The sequence below is a fragment of the Falco cherrug genome, chromosome 9, assembly GCF_023634085.1.
Source record: "Falco cherrug isolate bFalChe1 chromosome 9, bFalChe1.pri, whole genome shotgun sequence".
Classification (NCBI taxonomy): Eukaryota; Metazoa; Chordata; class Aves; order Falconiformes; family Falconidae; genus Falco; species Falco cherrug.
In genome coordinates, this window is record NC_073705.1 from 51506325 (window position 1) to 51532633 (window position 26309).

Here is a 26309-nt window from a genome sequence, read left to right on the forward strand (position 1 = left end):
TAAACCGGGATCATCATTACTAATTCGGGTGTACACTAATGCGCAACAGGTTAATGATACTTACTTTAATATTGATGAAACGCAAAGATTGCGTTTAGCAAAACACCAAATTTCACTGCGTGTGAAACTGTATTCATACAAAAAAAATTGTGTGTTGAATATATAACAATTTTCATGGATGATCCTTGTAGATTTGAGTTTATTGGGGGTTGCTGCTTATATGTTTTGTCTCATAGCATTTTGAGCCCAAATTTAAAATCCTCTAAAGAAAACCAAACTGTGAACTACTTAAGATGATGACTGCTTTAGCGTGCCTTTGATCCCTCTGCAGACCCAGGCCTAGTTTAGAGAAGCTGTTCATGCTTTTTGATATTTTTTTCTAAAAAGGTAACAAATAAGAATCTCAATTTAAAAAAAAAAAGGGGGGGAGGGGGGAAGAAGCAGCCATGCTGCTATATTTTCTCGTATAAAACTATTCAGATATATAGCAGTATCACAAAATTAACAAGCACAAAAAAAGATTAATTAGTCCTTATCGAGGTATTTGGTAATCTCATTTCTGGTCATCTGAGGTTAATGAAATTTTGTTGTATGCCAGCTGGGAAGGAAATCATGAGTGGCTTTTTACTGAGCCTTCACTCCAGAATTTTACGCCGTCACATGGGGAAACAGGAATAATCTCTCTGTCAGGGATGTCCGTAATGAACTGTGAGCTTTCACATTTATTGTGGTAGCTGTAACATTGAGAAACGATGTTTGTGATCCACAGGTATTTGATTTACGGTGTTGTTTTATACTTCATCTTCTAAGTTTAGGTAGGACATGCAACATTAGTTGCGTGACCTTCAGATAGCTTCTGACCCACAGTAAACTACGAGTTTTGTGGAGGTCGCTTTGATCAGAAATGACCTAAAATCCTACGTATTTCTTTACCATCTTCTAAATATAAGTTATTACCTCTTACATTATGCCCTGGGAAGTAGTCATAGCTTCTGATCTGTCAATGAGCCTGCATTTCGGTTGGCAGATGATTGTTTGATCCTGTGGCCCAGATAAAGAAGTCATCTGTCCTGTAACCAAACTGTACCCAGAGCTGGTCAGAAGGTAAAAGCTGAATAAAAGTTTTGTTTTCAATAGTAAGTGGAGTTTTTTTGAACTGAAATTTTCATAGCAACACATCTGATTCCAAAACCAGATCTTACGGCTAAGATTGCCGTGGCTACGATGGATCTTGGTCAAATGAGGACATCAGAGTCAAGTCAGCAGCCTGGAGGTCACACACACCTGTGAGCACCCGACCACCAAGTCAGTAGCTGGCCACCAACCTAGTAAATCTCCAGAAGTATTTGCTTTCCCATTGCATTTTTTTTTCAGGGGGTGGGGGAGGGAGGGAAATCCACAGATAACCTTTTGTTTTTCTAAACTATTGTAGAATGAATTCCTGTTGTCTTGTCACTCCTCATTCAGAATCCCTTTCCTGACCCCTCTCTCTCTCTTTCTTTCAGTGTCACCTTCCCGTTTCCTCTAAAGGCTTCCCTATAGCTGGGATGGAGACTCAGGCTTACATCCCGTCACATCTTTGCTGGTTCGGTATCTCACAAGAGACCTTTGTAAAGTCTGCTTATGGTCATGCAATAAGGTAACCAGATCAGCAGGCTCGGAGCCAGCACTGGGACATGAAGTTAAGGCAGGGAGTACACGGCATTAGCCAATACTATTCTCATCATCTCCAGAAAAGTTTTCTCTGAAGTGGTTTATTCATACCCCAAATTGGATGAAGCCAAAAAGGGAGCGCTAGCTTTAAGGCATACACAGTGTATGCTTAATAAAAAGCTTTCAAGAGAGGAATGCGTGAGCTAATGCAGTCCTAGAGCAAGGATAGCTCATGCTTCAACAAGTTATATGCATTTTTGTGTCTGTTGTTGATAACTTGCCCCTACCTGTCAATGCTAATTATCTCCAGCTAAATGAATGTTCAGCTTTTAGTGGTCAAGAGATTCAATGCTTAAATGAACAATTCCTAAGCTGTCAGAGAATAGGTTCCCTCACACGTATGGGTTGGTGAGGTAGCATGTAAACACATCTACTCAGCACGAGGTCAGTTGGTGTACGAGCTCCAGTTAGATGGTATATACGTGATGGGGAGAAAAAAATCATACTGAAAACAAGACACGTTTCAGGTAGCAATGAGAGCCAAAGCCATCAGAGCGTGTGATGATATCCTTGTCAGATAGCATCTTGACGTAAAAATTGCCAAGGGAGATTTTGGAATCTGTACCAGAGAAGGTTCGTTTGTAAGGAAACCAAGGCACAGATATGCTAGGAACAGCGCAGATTGATCGTGCAGAGGCAGAAGTTTAGGTAACTGGCTTCTCACAGACTCTTACACTCTAATTTTCTGTCTGCATTAAATATTTTTGTTGTCTGTATAAATTACGTTATCTGGTTTAGCTTAAAAGACCTTTTGAGTTTCAACGGGCATCCAGGTATTCCAATGCGTTCAGCCATAAACTCCTCCACACAGGTTATACATTTGAACTAGTAAAAGCTTTTGTTAAGAGGGAAAAAGTGTGCTCCTGACTATTGGAAAGTTCAGTAGTCGAAAAACATTTCCTGCTTCTATAAATGACACATTTGAAAATAAAGCGTTTCATTACAATGGTCGTTTGGAGGCTGCAGCTGGCAGCTGGCACTTTGGGGGGGAAAATTATTGTGGCTTTGACAGTAGCAGAATAACAGTGTATGGATGAGATGGCTAGCAGTATTGATAAATACGTAATTCTGACCAAACCTGAGCTTTCCTTTGGTGTCAGCAGGCATTCTGAAGGAAGTGATAAGGCACAAATGAAAATATTCCTACAGAAAACATAATTTGGGGGCAGAGGGAGAGAGGGAGAATGCATTCTTAGCACTCCAGGGTAATCGAGGCTGGAGTGGACCTCAGGAGAGCTCTAGTCCTACCTTCTGCGCTGAGCAGGGTCAGCTCTGGGATCACACCAGGTTGTGCAGGGCTTCCTGAAGTCCTGGGCTTGGAAACCTCTAAGGATGGAGACCTCGCAGGCTCTAGGGGCAACCCGCTCCACCAGCCTTATGAGGGAAAGCTTTTCCATCAGCATGTTAAGCCACTTGACCCTAGATATTTGAAACCATGAGACAAATGTGACCACTAATGGCCTTTGAGCCACGTCTTTTTCTGTGAAAAGACAGGAACGTACATCATTGGGCTTTGGAGGCGGAACTTTGTCACTAGAGCACCCTGTTTTGGGAAAGTATTTATCCAACCTGTCCCAACGGAGCTGTTCCAACTAAGAAATTTCTGGTATGTAAACCGAGCAGGAGTCTGTTGGTTGGACCCTTGTTGGAAGGCGGTGGGCAGGAATACCTGCTGATGCTTTGCTGTGCAGTATTTCACGTGGGGTCTTACCTGGCAGGGGGGCTCTGCTCGTTGGATGGAGTCCATCAGGTAGGGGAAGGAAGAGGAGTCGCTGATTCATAGTGCCAGACGGAGCTTTTGCAGTCTGGTCCCTGTCTAGACTCGAGGAGCTTTCCTGGGGGCTTCAGGTGCCGTTGTCATGGCAGAACAGCGGATCAGGCTTTCAGAGGCTTTAACCCTGTGCCCCCCATGAGCTCCCAGCTGTGAGTTTTTAGGCTAGGTCGTGGACCTCCTTCCCTCGGAGGAAAGGTTTGCTATTTGTTTCGCCTCCCATGCTGCAAAGATTAGCAGCAAAGGACAGAAACTGCACTCGAGTTTCAACTTTAAATATTGAAAATAGCTGGGGAATGGCAAACCCACGCTTCGGAGTAGCAGGCTGTGGAGCTGAAGTGTTTGGCACGCAGCTGCGTGATGTTTCAGTGTGACTCCTCACACACTCCGGTTTAAGCATCTGTTTAACGATTTGGCTGACCAAAGCCAAGAACACTAAATATTGTATAATCACATCTCATGTTGATGCCTGTTAAAGTATGTGAGTATTATCAATACTGGGTGTCTGCAAGTAATTTGAACTCTGTTGCTAAGTCCCCAGGGTTTTCTTTTTTCTTCTTTCTTTATTTATTTATTCTTCTCCTAGAATTTAGCCTAATTGTATACAAATATCAATGTTCATCAGTAGGAATGTAGGAGGTAGGAATTTTGAGTTTGTTTACTTGTTGATCCTGACCTCTTTTGTGGCTTTAGAAGTGGCATGTATGTGTCCAAAATATGATTTTCTTTTTAACACCTACCAGTAACTAGACTTTATGGATATTTATTAATAAAATCCTTGAGGAGGAGGTATTTTTAATATAGTGTGTCACAGTGTGATGGTATATTTTGAAGCTCTTTTCTGTGCATAGTAGATACTGACTTTTAATATTGTTTACACAAAAATTAAACCAATTGCTTGGTTTTCTGACACTTGAAGAAAAGCTACTGAAAAATCTAAATATTTACCAAGGTAGTAGATGTGTTTATGACTGATTTTGATCTGTAAAGCTTGACCAGCTTGGAACGGAGACTGATGTTTTAAAAACTGGTTTTCTTATCAAATGCTATTGCAAATGGAAAAAATTAGTTTTAAAGGATTTAAGGAAATAACAGCAGACTCTAAAATTTTAACATGTACTCAAGTGAGTGGTCTTTACCTTCACAATCCTGTTCCTATGGATGACACTATTCATATGGCTGAAGGTTGCGAGGCTGAATCCAGAGTAAACACATAATTTAGTGGGATAATATTCTGAGTGCTTTTAAATGTTATTCAAGATGGTCTAAAGCATGTTTATAATTTACTGGAAGTGTTTGCTGTTCCCAATTTATTTTTCTTTCTCTGTTCATAGTATTTGATATATACTTACTCTGGCTTGTAACAACCCGGTGCATAACAGACTTTTCTACCCATTTTGAACACTTTCACATTAAGTAACCATACGTTAGAACATGTTCTATTTTTAAAAAAATAAAAACAAACCCCGAAGTTTTTCCATTTCTTTCATCATAAAAAAAAGGTTAAGACCTTAAGATAAAATATAAAATAAAGATACTGAAGCTTAATCTGAGCCATGAAATGGATTCTTATATGTTTATGTTTGCATTTCCAAGAAGTCATTTTGAAGACCCTGATGGCAAAATCCAGGGGGAAATTTGCATACTTAAAATGTCATTGGAATTGAGAGACCTATATCAAGAAAGTGATCCGGATTGGTTTTGTCCCTTGTGTCTTGCCCAGGTTTTGAAAGTTGAGTGCCTAGCACCTGGCGGGGCTGCCTTGATGGAGCTCTTGCTTCCTCCCAGGATGGCACCGCGTCTGCTATGGCTGTGGGCAGTGTCACCAAAGCTCACCTTTTCCATGGCTGACTCATGACCACTGCATCAGCTGAGAGGTAGGTGAACTGATCTTTCTTGCCTCCACAGTTCCCAGTTCTCCCCAAACTGTGTGGATCACTCCAGGCTCTTGGCTGTTCTGTGCTGAGGTATCGCCCATCTCTCGCTGAGGCTGAGTTACCGTGCCGCCGAGAACACAAGCTGTATGAGTACAGCTGCCGGGAGAGGGGGCGGCAGTCGGGCTTGCAGCCAGAGGGATGCTGGGGATACTTGTCTAGTCCCTGTCACTGGTGTTCCTGTCTGGTGAAGCTGAGTCATAGAATCACAGAGCGGTTTGGGTTGGAAGGGACCTCGAAGCCCACCCAGTCCCACCCCGTGCCCCGGGCAGGGCCCCCTCCCCCCAGCCCAGGCTGCTCCCAGCCCCATCCAGCCTGGCCTTGAGCACTGCCAGGGATGGGGCACCCACAGCTGCTCTGGGCAGCCTGGGCCAGCGCCTCGCCACCCTCACGGGGAACAATTTCTGCCTCACAGCTCATCTACATCTCCCCTCTCCCAGCTTAAGGCCATTCCCCCTTGGCCTGTCACCACGTGCCCACGTACAAAGCCCCTCTCCAGCTTCTTGCCGGCCCCTGTAGGTGCTGGGAGCTGCTCTAAGGTCTCCCCGGAGCCTTCTCCTCCCCAGGCTGAGCAGCCCCAGCTCTCCCAGCCCGGCTCCATGGCAGAGGGGCTCCAGCCCCCTGACCACCTCCGTGGCCTCCTCTGGGCTCGCTCCAACAGCTCCATGTCAACTCTTTTAGGACTCTTGCAAAAGATGCAATCATTGTGAGGAAATTTTAGCAACAGTTTAGATATGATGCAGAGATCTGTGCTATGCGATTTGTCATTAATGAAGGACATCATTTCTGCAAATATATCTCCTAAATGTTGTGCTTGCTGTCAGTGGTCTCACTGAAAGATCTTACTAGTGACTATAGTGTATATATTTATATTTTCTAATAACATATTAACATGACCTACTTGCTGCTTGCTTTCATTAAAAAAAAAAGCTTAAGAAACTCATTCTTTACAAACTCATTTAAGGACATTTCACTATTTACTTCTTTGATAATATTTAAATTTCTACCTAAAGGACATCAGTTCTTGAGAGTGCTGCTTAACCACCAGCTCTGCATTGCTGTGTCCATGCGTGGATACACACACCTGTGCCCAGCCAGCATTTTTGTATGTATGCATTTGATTAATATACTTGGGATATTTCTGCTCTTAACTGAACTGAACCTGAGCTGACATATATTTCAAGTAGACTTCTGAAAGAAAAGAGGAGCCTGGTATGGGGGAGAAGGCACAGAATCAGGCTTTTTACCTTTATCTAATTTACAGAGCCTCCAGAGATTTATTTTATTTTGACTGTGATGGTGAAAACAAATTCACTGTTCTTGCAGGTTGAGATCTTATCAGACAAACCTTAGTACAAAGCACATTTTACGTTCAGGCCATGAACCCTGGAAAACAGAGGCTTATAAGGACATTGCTGACAAGGTTTAGCATTGCAGTAGTGTTGATGCCAGCATGGTTAGTTAAAATGATCTTGTTTTTAAGGTAAAGATTTGAATCTGTTTTTACACAGTAATGTCTTGAAAATAGAGGGAAAACATTACTTAGGATGAGTCATAAAAGTGCTTTAAAAATGCTATTAAGATTTAAGGCATAATGCAGATCCCATAAATCTACTCTGCATTCTTTCACTAGGAATGACAGGCTTGTATGAAAAGTAGGGATTGTAAATCAAGAATCTAAATAAGGGTGGTTGTTTCTTTCTGACATGTAAATATAGATTATACGTTAGTTGAGCCCTGACTTGATTGCCTTCTGGTTCCAGGGGGACACACAAAGTAGGCGTTTATTCTCCTGAGCAACAGTTTTACCTTGTAAAAGCTGGTAAGCTAAAATATAATTTATCATTCCTCTGGGAAGAAACTTTTTTCCCACTGATTCAGGAAGGGGATTTGCTTGGTCTCTCACTCAGTCCTCTTTTCTGCCTCCCTCTTCATTCACCTCTTGTTTAGAACTCTGTGTGTGTGTTTTGAGGAGATGGCGTTACTTCTGACAGCACTCCTGGAGCTCTCTAAACACAAATGTTACCTGGAAGGATAACCCCCACACACACACGCAAGCGAGCACACCCGGGCGCACACGTACACACATGCACACACCCTTTTCAGCGTACACAGGGAGACTTTGCTCCATTTCTGAAGTTGTTTTAAGAAGCAGCTTCCATGCCAAACTATCTTTCCAAATCCATTAAATGCCCCTTAGGAAATGCCAACAGCTTTCCATCGTGTTATCACAAATACATTTGACCATTTGCATCTTTGGCCTTAGCTTCATTTATTTTCTCCCCATACCCTTGTCTCCACTCTCCACGCTGCAACTCACACGGTGCAAACCTGCACAGCAGATACTCCCCTGCCCCTCCAGCTGCTTATCTGGACGGGGAGCAGAGCTGGCGCTCTCGCTGCAGCCAGCTTACTTCACCTTATCTGCTTTACGCTTCTATATTTAAACAAGGAGGGCTCTTTGTCACTGAACTAATATAAAACGTAACTTGACTAGATGCCTGACTCTTTAAGAAAGGGTATCTATCACTTTTATGTGGCATTTCAAAGAAGAAGGCATTTAATATGCTGGAAGACAAAGAAGGGAGTCTGTCTTAATGTACAACTAGCCGTCTAATGATTAACTTCTCTTGATACTTAATCAGTTTATGGTAGAAAAAACCCGCAGCGCCATGGCATGGTTCAGTGTTGTGTTAAGGTGTCTGCTGCGCTGTCTAAAGTGATACAAAACCTGCATACAGCTGGTACAGAGAACTGTATGATACACCTCGGAGAAACAATGCAATGATAATCAAAAGCATTTAACACAGGAGGATGAGGAGGGCAGCAGGGAGCCTGCAGGAGCGCAGTGGATGCAGACGTCCTTGTGCTGCTGAGGTGTTTGTGTCAGGCTGTGCCACCTCCCGCCCCCCCAGTCCCTCTGCCTCAAGGCCGGTGTCCCGCTTGCCCCGGCGCGCTGCAGGCCCACGGCAGAGCTCCCGCTCGGCGCAGTGGGGACGGGGGGGTGGACAGAGGGGGTGGGGGCAGGTGGGCCCCTGCCAGCGATTTGTGAAAGGCCAAGGTCTGCTTCTACCCCCACCTCGGCGGCGGGAGGCGCGACCTCTGTGGGGAACTGCCAACCAGAGAATAATGGGAATGCAATCCTTTTTTGACATGACTCCCTAAGCCAACCTTATTGCAGATACCTCCTTGCATATATGTTGGTTTGTATAGGGTAAGAGTCTCTTTCCTCTCCGTGCCTCGTTCCTGAAGAACCGAGAAGTTTGCTTATCTTCTCTCTGACTGCTACAGAAGTTGCAGATAAATGCATCTTCAGCCAGCTAAGGTTGGTTGGGATAATTCCTATCCCAGCAGAGGACAATAATCCTGTCCAAGCTTTTTATGTAATAAAAATACACCAAACATTTTGCAATTGTAGTCTTAAAGTACATCGATCAAAACTAAGGAAAAAGCGCTAGGAAATTTTTACAATGGGTGTGACTTTTTAATTTATGATGATTTTGTCCTTTTCTTCTCTTAAGAATAAGTTTACACAATGCAGATCTTCCATTGCCTCTATTTGCATAAAGCAGAAGTAGAAATCACCTTCTTCTTTCTTTTGGCATTTTTTTTTTATTATTATTTTTGTGTGTGTTTCACAGCTCGATTGCTGTGCCATAACAGTCCGTACAGTGTAATACCATGGAATACGGTGTCCATTTCATTACTGACCCCACCGGACTGGAGTGCTGCATTTGTCTGTATTTGTAAGAGGAACATGCTGAATCTGTTCCACCCTCATCTTAAAAGAGAGGCAAAGTCTTCATCCCAACTCCTCTTCCTCCAGAGGAAAAAGCCTTCATATGTCCGGCTTCTTTATATGAGAGCGTACTGCACATGAGAAAAAACAGGGCATTTTGACTTGCCAATGCATTTCCAGTTAGTTGAAAGACCATATACTGATTTCTTATGAGGATGATCACTATGTATATTTTCAACTGAAATGATTTGAAAGTAAGGTAGTTGTGATAAACAGTATGGTTTTGTCGACTGTAAGCCACTGCACACCGTAACATTGTGCCTGCAGCAGTATTCAGCATGCCCCTTACGACATAGTCACGATCCTGGAAATTCAGCATGCGCTTGCCTTTCACAACAAGATAAAACCCCTGAGCTGCCTGCCCCTGGATCGAGATCCCTTAGCGGTGATTTGAATGGGTGTCTCTCTGGGTAGAGGGTGTTGGCACCTTCTGAGACTGGTTCCCATCCCAGGTGCATCGCACGGGTCACCCCAAAGGGCGTTGCAGATGTACTTGCCCTGCTTTTCCCGGGAGGGGTTCCCAGCAACGTGCAGTCCCTGCCACCGCCTGAAACCGCAGTTTGGCTCTGGCTTGCTTACGTTTTGGCTGAAACCTCTTCAGAGGTGTGTGAACTTTTGTGAACCCAGCCTGCACTCAGGACATGGGGCTCTGATTATTAAACACTTTTTCAATGTCTGTAGCAGCTTTCACCCAAAGACCTTAGGACACTTGAATGCACTCGTGATTAACTGCACACTCTGCACTCTGTCCCAGTAGAAAACACCTGGGAAAGCCGGGTCAGCTCTGGATATACTTTCCCAACATGAGGACATGGTGGAGAGGGACCTGGACCAAAATCTCATTTAAAATACCTCAGATGGCTCGGCAGTTCTGCTTTGCAGCTCTGCATTTTGAGTGGCCCTTTTCTATGGCATGATTTAAATCATGCTATAGAACAACCCCTTCCAAATTCTGGAAAAACACAGGTGCCGTATACATATATACAATAGACAAACTTATCTCTCTGATAGTCGTACAGCGAGATGAAGGACAGCCCCAGGCTTAGAGCACTGGTGTATGATTTGAAGACCTGGTTTCCAGCATTTTTTTCCCCATTACAGGATTTTTGAGGGGGGGAGAAAACAGTTCTGCCTTTCTGTTTCGTATGCATTTTTATTGCTTTATTAAACTGTTGCCATACTTGAAACAAAGAGACCATCCCACTGCAGTGCACTAAATGCACTGAAGAGTGAGATCTGCCCCAGTGTTAAGGTAGCAGTGGCCAGGTAGGGGTCATGGAGAACCCATGTTCAACCACTTCCATGGACCTGACGTGGCCATCTCTCAGCAGAGAGCCAGCAGTGGGCACAGGCTCTGCGTTACCTCCCTTGTCTTGCTCTAGTGACTTCCTGCAACACAGGGAAATCCTCGCCAACCTTTGGAACACCAAAGCCGTATCAGTCTCTCCTCCATACAGGTGGTATTTAGAGGGAGTTGGGTTTATTTTTCTTTTTCCTTTATTGTTTCTTTCAAAGCTACGTCTGTCCTGGAGCCCAAACTGCAGGTGAGTTTGCTGTCTACGTAATTGCATTTTGTACCTTTGAATATATCTGAAGGCAACTGTCAACACTGATCCTTAAAAGTCTTCTACCTCCTTTCAGTCTTTGGGACACAGCTAAGCCTAAAACCACAGAGCTGCACAGCCCAAGATTTCTGCCAGCTTCTTACGTGGCTGGGATTTTATAGCGATATCACACTTAGGTGTGACTGACAATTCATAAAACCCCAGAAGTTAGAGGTGGAAAAGACTGTTAGGTCACCAGCTCCATTTCCCTGCCAGGGTGGGATATGCCGCAGGTGTTTCTGCTCTAAGACTTACAGAAGTGCTCTGCCAGCGGTGGTTGTCATTAATGAGCGTATTTGTGAGCCTAAGACTAAGTCCTAGTGGTTGTGAGCACCACCTCTGCACAGAGTGGGAGTCCCAACTGCTCGCTTCTTCCCGGACGTGGGACGTCACGGTATGAAACGTGATCTCCTGTGGTCTTTTGTCCAGAAAAGTATTGGACAATAAAGCACACGGATGAGCTGGGTTATTCGCTCAGGGCACAGGTTCTGTAGCTGGTGGGATTTAGACAGCTAGCTGTACCCACTCGGTATGATCACTTAGTCTAGCCTTCCCAATTTTTAAGTCGGGGAGGAATTTCCTTTTGCTACAGGGTAGTACAGTCACAGTTAAGTTTGCTCTTTCCCTCCTTAATAGTTTAGTACCGTGCAAGTCACTGGGGTCTTTTATTATGATATTTTCTGCAAAAGATATTTCAAGCTATTCATTACTAGCTGGATATTGTAACATTTTGCTGGAACTTGTAGAAGGAGGTGGATTTTTTTTCCTTTTTTCTTTTTACAGGTAAGAATGAAATTCTTTTACTTATTTACAAGACTCTTAATGTATCTGACAGAAAGAAAATGGAATTAAAGCAAATAGTAACTAATTTTTTTTTACCACAATATGAAATTCTGTTTGCTGTCTGATTGCACATCAAATGTTGACATTAACTAGCAGATATGCCACTTCCATGCCAGGGTTTCATTCTTGGAACATGAGATCAGGCTGGTTCTGGGAAAATAAATATTAAAGAAAACATGCTCAGTAAAGTGCTCAGCTCATAAAGGCCCCGTGCGAAGAAATCTGGGCAGCTGCTGGCACCCCCACTGGGGCTTGCTCAGCTCGCAGCTCTCACTTTCTGAGATTAGCATTACGGTTGTGTTTTTGCAGGTAGCCAACGTGATCCCGTTTCTGTTTAGAGTTACATGACTTCAGTTTCCCCCCAACACTGTATTTGGAATGAGCTCTTTTCTCGATACTGCGGGTATCAGCTCTTTTACTATTTTTCAGCTGCTTCCGTTTCACGATAACCTGGCACTTCCTTGGCTTGTTTTGTTACAAAGCAGGAGACTTGTTTTCGCAGTGTTGTTTCCTTCTCTTTTTGAGCTTCCTCAGGTTCCAGGAATGACCCTGCAGTCAGGTCCAGCGTGCTGCATGCCCACCCTTCCCTAGCAGCTGTACAGAAGCCAAGCGTGGCACATGCTGTCCTTGCCTGATCTTCGGAAGAAGTTGGGACTTAAGAAAGGAACGTGTTAATAGGACACTGCCAGTGTTTCCCCTGAGCTGACACTCTTGGCTACAGAGCAAAGACTGGTTCTAGGTCAGGGAAGTAGTAACCAAAGGCAGCCTTTGGCTGTGGGTGAGGAAAGTAACAGGCAAGTTAATTCAGCCTTTGGCTGCGACCTTTGGATACATCTAGCCTGATGGAGTGGACCCACCTTCTGTTGCCCCCTTCCCTTCTCTCCAACCCCTCCCTGAAGGGGCAGAAAAAGCCACAAAGCTATAGAGAACCAAGGAGGTTAAGGGAGCCTGAGCAGTTACTGAGGACTTCTGTCCCACAGCCATGTAGTAAACACCATATAATAAGTTTTAAATTTTATGTTCCTACAGCAGCAAGAGGTCCTGGAGAGGCAGAAGCTCCATCACACCAGTGTGCTATATGTGTGTGTATCCACTCCATCCTTTCTTTGAAGATTTCCTGAACCCTTTGAGGAACTTCCCTGCAGGTCGACCCTCCTTGCTTCCAATGATGCTCCATGGCTGTCCTGTGAACCAGGACAGGGTCTGAGGAAAGGCTAAGATGAAAACAGGTAGGTGAGTAAATATCTAATATGAAGGAAAAGGAGAGGGAAATCCTCTTCCCTAGGGTTACATTCTAAGCTGAATGGAGAGTTCTGGGTTGAAAGGTTAAGGAGAGAAATTATTTTTGTTTCAGGTGGAGCTCTTGTTGGAGGGAAGTGTTGAAATCAGAGAGCTTTGGGGTTAAGAAAGTTTCTGTGCTCAAGTAAGTGGTAGCTGAGCAATTACTTTAAATAATTTCAGTAAAAGTAGTGAGCAGGGAAATTAATTTCCTTTCAGAATGATGTGGTGGAAAGGCAAAACCTGGGGTTACAGCTCAGACAAAGGGAAAAGCTAAATGCTTTGCGTTAAATTCCTTGTGCATTTCATACTTTTACGGACATCCTTGAAATTTATAGTGTAGATGCTCTGGTTTGAAGTACAAGCTCACCTTGTCTGACCTCCCACATAACACAGGCCTTTGAATCTGACCCTGTAATTTCTGCATCAGGCACCTCTCTCCCTGTTTGAGCTATAACATGTTGCTTAGATATCCATCTAGTCTTGACTGGAAGACTGCAAATAAAGGAAATCCATCACATCCTTAGGTAGCTGTGTTTAAATCACTGAGATAAGCCTGTACATCTAAGGTTTTCCCTGAGGACAAGACAGTAACAAGAATTTGCTGAAGAGGCCAGTGCTTGCGGGAGGGTAAGAGGCTGCAGGTCCAGCCATTATTTTTGTAGAGGTGGGAAATGGGGACAATGCCAAGTGTTGCTCTAGGTCCAGTGCAACTGAAGTGTAACATCGTTCTGCAGTGGACTTGCTGTGAAATGTATTCTTTGCAAAGGTAAAGGGCTTTGAACGACCAGTGGGTGTTGGTTGGTTAATTATTTGTTTTTCGAGGCTGACATTGGTGGGGTGACTAGGCAGTAATGCTATAGTGAGAAAAAACTAAAACCTCTTTGATAAAAGGGAGGCGATGCTACCTGTGAAAACAGTTCTATTTGGAATTGTACTGTCTGATTACAGGTCATTTTTTTTCTGCCCCATTTCAAAAATTGTTTTGAAAATATTTCACTTATGTCTTTGGCATTTGAGGAGCCAAATTTGCTTTCGATACCAAAGACTTAGGTGAAGTTTAAGCCCAATGAAAAAAAAAGAAAGTTGTCTGAGGTAACATTATATTGAATATTTTTATTTCATGCTGACAACCTCCAAATGATGTTACTCTCTGATAGTGATAAACATGAACCCAAATCTCAGTTTTGTTGTTCTTTCTGTCAGAATTTCTCAAAAACTGTTTTCACAGTTTCTCAAACCTGAGCATGAAGTTTCAGCTGGACTGATTTCAATAGCATTAGACAATATACTTCCTATGTTATTTAAGTGGTATAGATTTCACCAAAGTTTGAACAAAGGTGTTGACTTGTGAACCGTCCAATGGCTCTGTATCTCTTTTATATGGATCTTTTGGTATGTTTTAACATACTAATGAGGTTTCTTGTCTTTCTGTCTTTTTTCCCCCTCTTATCTACTAAATCTTTACTGTATGCATCTAATGTTCTTAGATGTGTACTTCATTCCTTTTATGTCTCCCGTTTTCCTTAATACAGACCTCCTTTCCCTTAGTGCCCATCAAGCAAACTGTAAATCCCAGACAAAAATAACATGTGGGTGGCTCCTGGGTGCAGGTGGAGCTGGGTGGTAGCAGCCCGGAGCTGAAGCTGTCTTGTTGCAGGGTGGACCTCAGCTGGTGTCCATCGGTACTCCTCTGGTGGAGCACTGTGCTCTGTTTTCATTGCATTTCACTTGAGAAGAGTTTCTGTAAGGCATGTACTCATTCTGTGAAACCAGTCCCGGGTGTCTCCCCCAGAAATAACAATAGCATTTATTCTGAGGTGACATCTGTGTAAAAACGCCCTGTTCAATGGCACCACTGCCTTCAGTTGCCTCATTTCACTTTGTATTTGAACAGCATTAACTTGTATTTTTCCCATTCCATTTTTTCATGTCTTTTATTTGTTTTTCCACCGACAGGATCTGTGGAGTTTAAAGCAGATTTAAATCATCAAGATTTAGAGTGAAGTCAGTTCCATCTTCTCTTACAAATTTGTTTTTACCTGCATTAGCCTTCCCACTGATACTTTAGTTTTTGTCTTCAGCTCTCTTGCCAATTACAGACATCTAAATGAGATTTTTGCAGTATTTGAGACGACTAAGGTAGCACCTAGGCTACATTGTTCCACGTGTTTCTCTGTTCATCTAGACCGCTTCAGCATTGCATTTGCTGTCATGCTGTAGAAAGAGCCATTCCACATTTTTAGTGCATCTTAGGACAGAATGACAAGTATTGTTCGTAAATGACAGAACAGGCATCGGAAAGATATTCTGGTTAATTTAACTACAGCAGGATAACGAATCTGAAAAATACAGAGGAGCCTTCCTTAGGTTCAGGAAAACGTCTTTCAAGATTCACAAGCTTCCCTCTGCCTCTCCTCAGAAAACCGCCCAAACGAGCACTCTAGTGTGTTGGGGGTTTTCCTCATAGAAGTCTCTTAAGAAGCGGAGTCAGTGGGTCATCATCAGGTCAAGAGCCTTTGGTTATGAACGCTGCCTTTCATTTGCTTGAGTAGGCGACCACACGGCCCTGCATAACATTTGGTACAGCCTTGTATCACCGGTTGTTGGAAATGAGGTGACATGTTTATGGATGGAGGTGTCAAGTGTGCAATTCTGTAGCTCCAAATTTTGTGCAGTGCATCATTTCTCCTTGCCCATCCAACATCTCCTCAACAATGATACAAAATGACTTTGTTAAAGAGGTAGAAGGTGCTGAATTTGTTTAAGGGCAATTGTTTCAAATGCAGTTGACCTGGACTATGTGGGTAAAGATACACTTTTAAAAGCTTCTAAATAAGGGACTACGACAGTGTATCTTACCATTAAAACACTCAGTATGCCTAAGGTAAAAAGAAATAGAAGGTAAAAAACGTTTGAGTACCTGTCACATGAAGACCAAGGTATCTAGGGGGAAAAGATGAACAAGAAGGACTGTGAAGTAGAGTGTCATTCATTAATCTATCACTATATGTCAATTGCTTTGGACATTCTTAAGAGAAATTATATAGGATGTTATCTGAAGATACACAAAAGACTAAAATACATAAGAAAGTTTACCTTTCGGGTGCATAATGAAGTTAAGTAAATATGTTCAGTTAGAAGCCTAGTTTCAGGGATATGGACTAGACCTGCCAGTCTGTGATAGCTGCCTACACCAACTCAGCATGACTGGAAGAATTTTGTCTGCATAGAGTTGCTTATATGCAACTCTTCTGAAACTTCTATTATTACCACTACAATACCAAAAATCATAAAAGACGGGGAATTTAGGACTTCTATGCATAATGTACAAGTACATTAAAAGTCTTCACTCTTAGGGCTCACTGCTGCTTAGAATCGACTGAACTGGAAGCTAATGAAATACAATTTTTGAACAGAATGGCAGGAATGTGCTCTACAGAGCATTTGGCTACAAAGATGTACACTTCAGGGAATCTATTGTACCAAAAATATAGTTTCCTTTTTTAGCAGGCAATGGGGGGGGGGGGGGGGGGGGGGGGAAGTGTAGATTACTGTCCTATGGAAACTTTAGAGACTTGCTCTTCAAGGTTAGGAGCACGCTGGTAGACTTCTACAGTTACCAATGCTGTTTTCTGCGCAAAAAATTTCTGTGAAATATATTTTTCAACTTCAGAGTAGAGATAGGAATTATTGTGCTAGCCATTAACTGTTTAAAAGTTAGGATCCTATTTAGTCTAGGCAAAGGAAGTAGGTAGACACCAGTTAGTAACTCTTCCCACCTATTTGTAGATGGCTGTCTGAAGAAGGGGTGGGTACTTGAGCCCTCATTAATCTCTCTTCATGTATGAGAAGCAGGGGACCTACCATGTTGTTAGGCAGAGCATTGGAAATATGAAGTAAAGTGTTTATTTTCCAAAAAGCAATTAGGTGCTAGTGAGGTCCTGCCTGTTTTGGGCTCTGCTTCTAAAGGAACTGTTTAGAATTTGGCAAGCGCTGGCCTGTCCGATGAATGATGATATTAAAAAATAAAAGCATTGAATTTGGAAGGCAGCATCCAAATAACTCCCAGTGGTTTCTAAACCATATCTTGAAAAAAATCCCACCCTTATGCTGCTCCTGGAATAAAATTAACAGAGTAAAGTAGATTAGTACTGTCCAATATAACCCTCTGACTTCCAGGTCCCTTCCAGACCACTTTGCAAGTCCAACTTAGTCATTACCTCACGTTAAGAATTCAGAAGGAAATTGAGTACAGCCTCCGTCTACATTAGGCTAGATGTATTTTGGGTCTGTTTTCCTATGTCCTGCTTTGATCACTTATTTTGTTTGCTTCACAGGATAACAGTAATTATTACAGAAGCAAAATGAAATTAAATCAAAGTTTTTCCAAAAGGTTATAGGAAGTAGGGACTCATAGCCTAGGAAACTTTACCCAATTCAAGTCAACTACACAGCCTGTGACCACAGAAGTGTTTTAGGAAATTTTTTTTCATTTGTCTTAATTTTATGTATCATGAGGTGCTTAATAAGATGCCATGTGTAATGCTGAAGTGACCCGCTTCTACTTTACAAGTGCAATTACCTAAAGACAGGCTGGGTTTTGTGCAGTTTTCTGTTGGGATGTTGAGGAGACGGCAGGTGGTAAAGCAGCCGGTGCCAAATCTTACAGCACTGCCCTTCTGGAAAGTAAAGTGGAGGTGAAAAATGTTACCACATCTCTGGGTCACCTTTCCCCTCTGAGCCTCCCACTCTGGAGGGAAGCCTCGTTGTTCAAAGGCTCACATTGTACCCGTGGCCTTTCTAAATAACATAAACCACACTCTGCTTCAGTGTGGGTGGGCAGTTAAAGCTAAGGTAAACAACCCGCATTGCCAAGCAATATTATTTTAAGCAGTAGGCAAGATGCATTTCAACAGATGCGTTTCAAAAGGAATAACCACAAAGATATGGGAAACACCTGCGAGCCTTTGTTGTATGGGACTCTATGGTGGGACCTGATGGGAGTGCAAAGCCCACCTGCAACTTCTCTGCAAAGCTGTTGCAACAACATCTGCAAGGCAGGGGAAAAAAATGCACCTATTGAGGGGGCATGTTTTGTTTGTGAAAATGAACACGGGGGCACACAAGAGCCACTGTAAACGTGAATGCAAATTGTCTCCCTGTTATTAGTGGGGGAAGATGGGGTAGAGAATGGGCCAGAGGGGGTGGTTGTCACCTCCAGCCCAGCCCAGGATGGCACACCTGCAACCAGTTGTGTGACACAGCACCGGCTGTTTACCCAGTGTGTTTCCAGATCTCAGCCTCAAGATTTACTTACTACAATCCCCACAGGTACAGCTGTGCTTCACAGATGTCAAATTAACAGCACATTTTTGTCAAACACACCTTGTCTTGGCTAGTTGCATGTGATGTCTTGAAAATATCATCACCTCGAGTAGGGAGGGGACAAACTTCTAATATAGGAACAAGTAACTTCGTATAACAAGTTTATAATCTTTCATAGATTAAGGCCAGAAGGGAATATTTGACATCCTATGTAACACAGGGCAGACTGCATTATTCCACAAAAGGATGTATTTTAGAAAGACACCAGCTTTTGTTTAAAAAGTTTAAGTGATGGGGAAACCATGCATGAGAAGTCATTGCAGTGATTGACTGCTATCGAGTAAAAGTCATCACCTTTTTTCCAGTTTGAATTTATGTAGCTTCAGCTTCCAATCTTTCAGTCTTACTATGGCTTGGCCTGATATGTTTTTTTAAAAATCCTCAGATATTTTTTTTTTTTTTATCCATTTCACTCTAGATTACGGTCTAGCTAGTGGCAGGTCACCTTTGGAAGCTTGAATACATGTAGTATCTAAAATTATTCCAAATTGTCTACAGGTTGTTGTATTCTTTCATCTGCCTTTTGACCCGGCTCTGATGTTTCAGTAACAGTAGTAATACATACAATTCCTCCAGATTAGGTCTTTTAATTTCTTATTCCCTCTATGTTTCTTTATAAACTTGCCCCTTGGTTGTAACATGGTTGACACCTTCCCAGCTGATGAGCTGCCGTGAGACACAGCACATGTCCCCTTCTCCCCGGGCCCCTGGGTGTCCTGATCCTCATGAACACAGCCCAAAGTACAGTAAATTAGAATAAATGGAATTGCACTGAAGGAGCCCCATGCCCCAAAAGTAGGTCTTCTGCTATGAGAAGGTTTGACTTAACTCATCTAATCTGTAACAACTTAGGGAAATGCCACGGTTATGTACAATACTATTTAATGTCATTGCATCCCTATAAAACCCATCACAGCAGTGGTCTGAAGACGTGGCAGTATTACAGCTTGGAGCTGTAGAGGTCTTGGACCACAAAGTGTGTTTGTTTTGTCAAAAGCCTTTTCCTGGACTCTAGCTGCAGGCTCTAACAAGTATTTGCATCATATTTTACCAGCATGCACGGCCTTTCTCTCTCCCTGATCCAAGCAAAGTGGAGGTCATGTAGCTATGACTGATATGGGAGTAATTCTAAGGGGGGAAAAAAACCCTGCAGAGAGACTGGAAAAGGGATAGAAATGGATTATATTTGTCTACAAAACCACTGTGTAGTCATGCCCCAAGACTAAAAGATTACAGGAAATACAAAAATGCATCACTATCCTGCACTGGCTGAAGCTAATCTGCATCTCTATAGGCTTAAACAAACACTTGGTGGAAAGACTTGTTGGATGACACCCAGCTTGGGGCTCTTGTCAAAAAGTTGCTGTACAGATTTTGCCATCGTAGAATCATAGTCATTTAGGTTGGAAGAGACCTTTAAGATCATCAAGTCCAACTGTTAACCCAGCACTGCCAAGTCCAGGACTACTTATGTTCTCAGTGCTGCATCTACACATCTTTTAAACACCTCCAGGGGTGGTGAATCCACCACCTCCCTGGGCAGCCTGTGCCAGGGCTTGACAAAACCTTTTGGTGATTTTTTTTTTTCCCAATATCCAATCTAAACCTCCCCTGGTGCAATCAAGACAGTGATCTGTTTCCTGCATCCACTTGGACTCAGATCTGTTTACTTTCATCTTTAAATAACCTATTGCTACTCATTAAGGGGGTTTCTCAGCTCAGTCCTGGAGAAGTGGAAAGGTAAGTGGGGTTCTGGCTCACATACCGTGAGTGAGGGTTTTCAACATTCACATTATAAGATCTTTGCAGAGAGCATGACCCAGAAAATATCAGGCTTCACCTTTGCTGAGCTCTCAGTGACAGGCAGTAACACACGCATCTTTTCAGGGCTAAACTGGATAGGTTTGATCAAGAAATAATTGCAAGGTAATAAACAGGGACTCCTAGGATGCAATTTTTACAGGTTTGCTTTTCACAAAGCACATTGTAGCACACATCACTGAGCTTCTACTGTTTTATACGTTTTCTCAGCAAAAGAAAGATCTTCTCTCTTCGTTGGAATAATATAAAAAATATAGAATTAAAAAGCCTAAGGACACCATCTGAGGTTGAGGGAACATTTATAAACCCTGGGATTTTTACAGGTTTTTAAAAAAATTAAGATCATATGTCTAACCGTTTGAAGTTTTCTTCCATGGGTTGTTTTCATAGTGAAAAGTCAACTTAGGAAAATGGCTCTATATTGAGATTTCATTGTAAGAAAGAAGAGAGAAGACAGGGTATATGTCTGTCCCATCCTAGGACATGGGTTCAAGTACTATATTGTGATTTGCTCAAATGTTGTTGCTGTCCTACAGGAGCCAGGGAATTTTTCTTCTCAAAGTTTCCTCTCTCAGGTAGTCTCCCCACTTCAGTTATATGGAAGAAAGGAGTGCAGTGCTATGCACCTGTGTCCTGCAAAACACTACTGACTTTGCAGTCCAGGGACTGATCTCTCATAAGACAGAGATTAATTCCGATGAATTCCATGTCCCAGCTGTAATGGGACATTACTCGTGTCTTACTTTCGCTGCTGGCATGATGTGACTATAGGCAGCGTTACAGTTGGTGCCGTATGCCACAACGAAGGCAGGTCAGAAAAGAAGAATAAATCCGAAAGCATGATGAAAAGAAAATAAGAGGATTAACCTATTTCTTTACCTCTTTACATTCTGCAGATTGTGCTCATATTGTAGTCAGTGACATGATAATCATCTCGGTCAGGGAGAAGAAAGAGTTACAGGGTACGATGCTCTGGGGAAATGTTGCTTTGCTTGAGGAAAGCTGATGTTGTATTAGCAGAATCCTGAAAGTTTAAGGGCTGCACTCCTGCTTTAAGTGCAGTGGACTGACTTTGGCTTAGAAGACTGTAGAAAATGGCAGATTTCTGCTCTTTACGCTACTGATAAGCAGAGAAGCTACTTAAAATGTTTTCTAAATTCTTGTTCTCTGACAGGTAACTGATTGCTCTTTTTTGGATTAATGGACCATTAATACAGGCTGTCTCTGCAGGCTCAGGGTCTGTTCCTTTCCTCCTGGCAAGCTGTAGCATGATACAAGTATGCAAGTGCCAAAAGTGTCTTTTCCATCTTTCTTGGTGTCACACTATAAAGTACTGGAATGCCAAACAAACAAAACACATCCCATTGCTGTCAGAAGCCTGTCATGCTGCTACTAAAATCTGGAACCATAAAAGGAAAGGTCATTTCTGCATTTTGCACAGAAACTAATGCTTTTCTTATGTTTATCAAATGCACTGAGGATTCTGATCCTTAACTGGAGCTGAAATATAGAGAAATACTGAAAATGACAGCAGCACTGTTGGAAAATAGCCAACTGACTTCACACTGGATTTTGAATCCCGTTTGGTGAAGGTCTACTTTTCTAATAACCTGTGCCTGGGGCTCACTGGAAGTCACGCATGGAGACCACTTGCCTTTTTCCCTACCAGCAATACTTCTCTTCTTTCAAGGATGACAGGCCAATAGCATCCCAGGGCGTGCTGAGCTGATGCCAGCAGTATTTCTCCTTTGTGGATCAAATAGCAGGAATCGGAATGAACCTTCCTCAAATTCTCTTTCAGGATCTCCTCCAGGCAAAACTTTGAGGTTTGCATAACTCTGAAAAGTAATTTGACTTTCCTTTGGCAATGAAAAATAAGCCACTTATTTATGCCAAGCAAAAATATATTTCTTCTTAGTAGCATTTTTCATCGCTAATATGTCGTTTCTGTCTTGCTTTTTAATTTTTTTATTTTTTTCCTTCCTCTTGCTGTAATTTTCCCCTCCTTTAAGGACATTTTTACATGTACTGTTTCAGGCATGCTGAGACAAGAGTAACATATTTGCAGTAGTTTATCAGAATGCATGAATTTGATGTGGTCAGACAAAACATTTTGGTTAGTGGTTTGAATGTGTTGTTGAAAACTGAAGTATGATATGAATAAATGGAAAAATCAATTTTCCTTTGTGTCTTGAAGTACTCCCAGAAGCCCCAATAAGGCCAATCCAAAAAAGAAAATAAGAATGTCACTTTGCAATTAATAGAAATGTGGTTTTGATGCAATGTAATACATTGTCAGAATAAAAGTAAAGCGGCTATCATCTTCGTTTTTGATCAAGGCTAAGAATTTCTGTGATGCTTTTCATTTTCTCACATGTAATGTGATTTTTAGTTTGGAGCCAGCTTACAGCCACAGAGATGTCAGTAAGTGGTACCTTCTGTCATTAGAACTTTGTGCTAGCAGTTACAAGAAAGCTTAGTTCAAGATGTACAAGATCCTTTGGGCAGTTTCAAGAGATGGCTTGTGTCTTAAAGGTGGATGTTTATTAACTGAAACAAAAACAACAAAAAAAAAGATTAAGAAAAATTCACATATGTCTTCTCAGTGGTAGAGCTGTGACTGCTTCTTGCAACGGTTTTTGTGGTGGATTCTTTTGAAATTCTTGAATGTAGCCAGCTCTATAATGATCATCTCAAATTTCTGGTGATTTTCTAATGTTCTGGTGTGTTTTAAAATATCACAGAGATGCCCTGCCTTGAAACAATCATGCTCCCCTCATTCATGCTTTAATCTTTTTTGGAAGAGGAAAGAGAAAACAGTCTAGCTGTACATTATGCATTTAAATCAAGAAATGTCAGAGGGGCCGTACCAAGAGGGGAGCTGCCAAGACAGGTTAGAAAGAGGTCAAGCTGGATCACATCGATCACTAGTTACAGCTTTAACCGCACGGAGGAAAATGGCTACGGCACGACGCTGGCAATGCACGGCTTTGGCCGTACCTCTGTCAGCTCTGTGGGTGATGGAGCACAGGTTGGAAGTCCTTGATGTGAAGTATGGTAATGCCCTGTGGAGTTGAAGTTAATAATACAGAGAGGAACAAGGGAACAGAATATTAAACAAAAGGGGCAGGTTGAAGTGATTTATAGGGAGGGCTGAATTTCTCATTACTATGTAATGGAGAAAAAGTTTTTAGAGCACCAGAAGTTTTTAGGCTTTCTATGGCTAGAGGTGAGTGCTTTGTGGCGAGATGAGTAGGCAGAGGATCTCCTCGTCTTACATTGCGTAATTATTCCGTAGTGAAAAGCATCTATTCTCTTCTGTGTGCTCTCTTCAGGCGTTCACGCTCTAATCCTCCTCATAAATTAAGAGCCAGTAATCACCTACTGCTCTTCAAAGTTTCCTGCTCCTGTTTGATGTCATTATGCTTAGTTCATCCTTTACACCAGGGTTAAGCCTGGCTTGCTTTTTTTAGTGCTGCCCCTATTTAATCTTCTTAATTTATGTGATGGGCTGATATTTGTTTAGAACTCTAAAATAGATTTACATAGTAAAATGGAGATGTCACTGAAACAAAGAGAACCTCTGTTAATAAGAACTGGAGAGTAATCTTTCTGTCTTCTCTAAAGAGATTACATTCATGAAGAGAAACCGTGTAAAGAGGAAAGGGTTCACTTTGTGCAAGATTGTTTTTTAAAGAGAAAATGGAACCCAGGAACAGATTTTTGGTATCATTTTCTGTTATTGCATAGCAAATGCAAAGCATAGAACTCCATACATGTTGGCATGTATGACATGGCAGAGATGACATGATCTAGAACATCTGTGTACTATTAGATTCCATTGACTCTTATTTTTATTATAAAGAGTATGTTTTCAGAAGCAAGAGATGCATCATTTATTGACCACACAAGACAATTTTAACTCTCCAACCCATAACAACACTAACTGAATTAAAGACATCACTCAAAAGTAACTTCTCTTTGTTTTCCTGCAACCAGACAAACCTTAGGATAGGCAGCTATATCCATTTTGGGGAAGATGATGTCAGAAGGTACATTGACAACTCATTCAAAGGTCAATCCTGTCAACTCTTATGGCTGATCAGGCTGCAACGCTCATGTGCATAGCTGGTGGTGTAATCCAAGCTTGTGACAAGCCAAGCAGGACTTCTCTGGAACCTAGGTTAAGTATAATGTTATAGAATGGTGGCAATGGAAGAAAATGATGTAACAGGGTTGATCTTAACCATGAAACGGATTTCTACTGGTGTGTAGGAACTTCCAGCTTAGTCTTCTGGTGTAAACGAACCTCTCTACCATACAGCAGCAGCTGGTTGCTCCAGTGGCTCTTTGGCTGGCGATCCCTGTGCAGTTGTTATATAGGAACATCCCTGCAATCCTGACATTAATTCCTTTGTGCTTACTCAGTGCCCATGTATATACCTTTGGTCATTTAATAAGACCGAAGGAGCCGTTTTGTCACCTACCCAGTATCACCGCAGCCGAGTTTACAGTCAGTCGGGTGGAGAAGCTGTGGATAAAATTTGTCATTTGCCATTTCTCAGCTGGGCTTCCTCATCTGAATAGCAAAAAACCTCAGGCTAAGCAAGGTCATTTAATGGGAGTTATGAAACTCTAAAAGCAGGCTTAGACCATGATCAGCAACTAAATTTATTGTAACTGTTCAGATTAAGGAGACGTTACTTAGATTAGCAGTCTATGAGGTTTTGTGGATTGGAAGGATTGTTCACTGTTGTGTTTTGCTTAACAATAAATGAGAAAGGATATATCAATTAAGCTTATCAGCAGTATTGTTGGGAGAGATGGAACTTGAAGTGGCGAAATAATAGCCCTCCACCCAGGATCCTCAAAGAAATAAATCAAACTGCCAAAAGTGTGGCTTTTGCCGCAATGATTGCACTGATTTTAGGTTGTTCGTCAACAGAGCTTTGCTGGTTAGGCCTGGATTTCTTTTCTGTTTTCCTAACCAATAAAATTATGCCAGCAAAACTTTCGGGTTTTAGACAGGATCTGAGTGACGTATTTCAGTTGAATGATCTCAGAATTTTTTGTGTGTCTCTGTCTCACAAATGGCCTTTTCAACACCAATTTACCAAAGCTGGTTTGTAAGATCATTAGACCTTTGGTTGGTTTTATATATAATTTTGTAAAACAATAGCAGCATAACATACAAGGGCAACCCTATTCCTCTAATTAACTCTGTGCCTTTCAGATATCAGCGTTTCTGAAATAACCCTCTTAACACTCTGCACTTCTCAAGTAACTGTTCTTATATGTGGCAATTAGTTCTGGAAAATATCAAGAGTTACAGACTTCTGGGTTCAACTCCTGTGGGGCAGTAATGGAATTCTTAGAGATCAGCAAAAAGGGAGAATCATGGGGTCTTCAGAAAATAATTGGATAGTTGATGATGATTTACTGAGATGATTTAATTTTGTCAAATAGAGAAGAAATGAGTTTACCTCAGTGGATCCAGTTTAGTGTGCTGGTTTGCTCAGCTTTCTGTATTCCTCTAGTCCAAACTCTGTGTGTGTTTTGTGTGACTGATTACACGTGAAAGCAGCTGCTGAAGTTTCTTTGGATACTTAGTTACCTTGAATTTTCCTATGAAAGAATTCAAAGCTATCTGGGGTCCTAAATCACATTTAAATAATCCAAGACTGTGATTCAGCTGATTCAGGTCCATTGCACACCCCAAGTGGAAAAGCCTCACACAGCCTTCTGTCAAAAACATATGGAGAAAATGCGGTGGGAAGTGGAATGATTAGCGGTAATCAGCCTGTTTCAGCTCCTCTGAGAGCAGCACCAGATTCCTGCCCCACGGGAGCTACTCAGATGATGACAGACAGAGTGCCTGAGACTCAAAGTGCTGAGCATCTGTGATCCCATTGACTCACTTGAAAACGTAAGTCCTCAGGTGTCCTGAAATCCCCTAAGTTTTGCAGTTATTTGGTTATTAAATTCCTCATGCATGGGCTATGTGCCTGGTTTTGTTCTCCAAAGAGGCCACTCTTTTGGAAGTCAAAGGCTCAGGTTTGTACTCCTGTAGCTTAAGCCATCCTGCCCATTAACCCAGCTTCACTTCTTTGGAAGAATCTGCCCTTTCCTATGATCCCAGTAGATTTTCTCTTGCTGTC

The 26309-nt window shown here is 42.2% G+C and overlaps 1 long non-coding RNA gene across 1 annotated transcript in view; it reads left to right on the forward strand.

The window, feature by feature from the left end:
• Nucleotides 1–926: 926 nt before the first annotated feature.
• The window catches only part of LOC114015866 (uncharacterized), a 44098-nt gene continuing 18715 nt past the window's right edge, over nucleotides 927–26309 (forward strand). Inside the window, exons 1-3 of the long non-coding RNA XR_008734022.1 lie at nucleotides 927–1639; nucleotides 5208–5361; nucleotides 12694–12893. This is a non-coding gene — a long non-coding RNA (uncharacterized LOC114015866). The remainder of the gene's footprint in view (nucleotides 1640–5207; nucleotides 5362–12693; nucleotides 12894–26309) is intronic.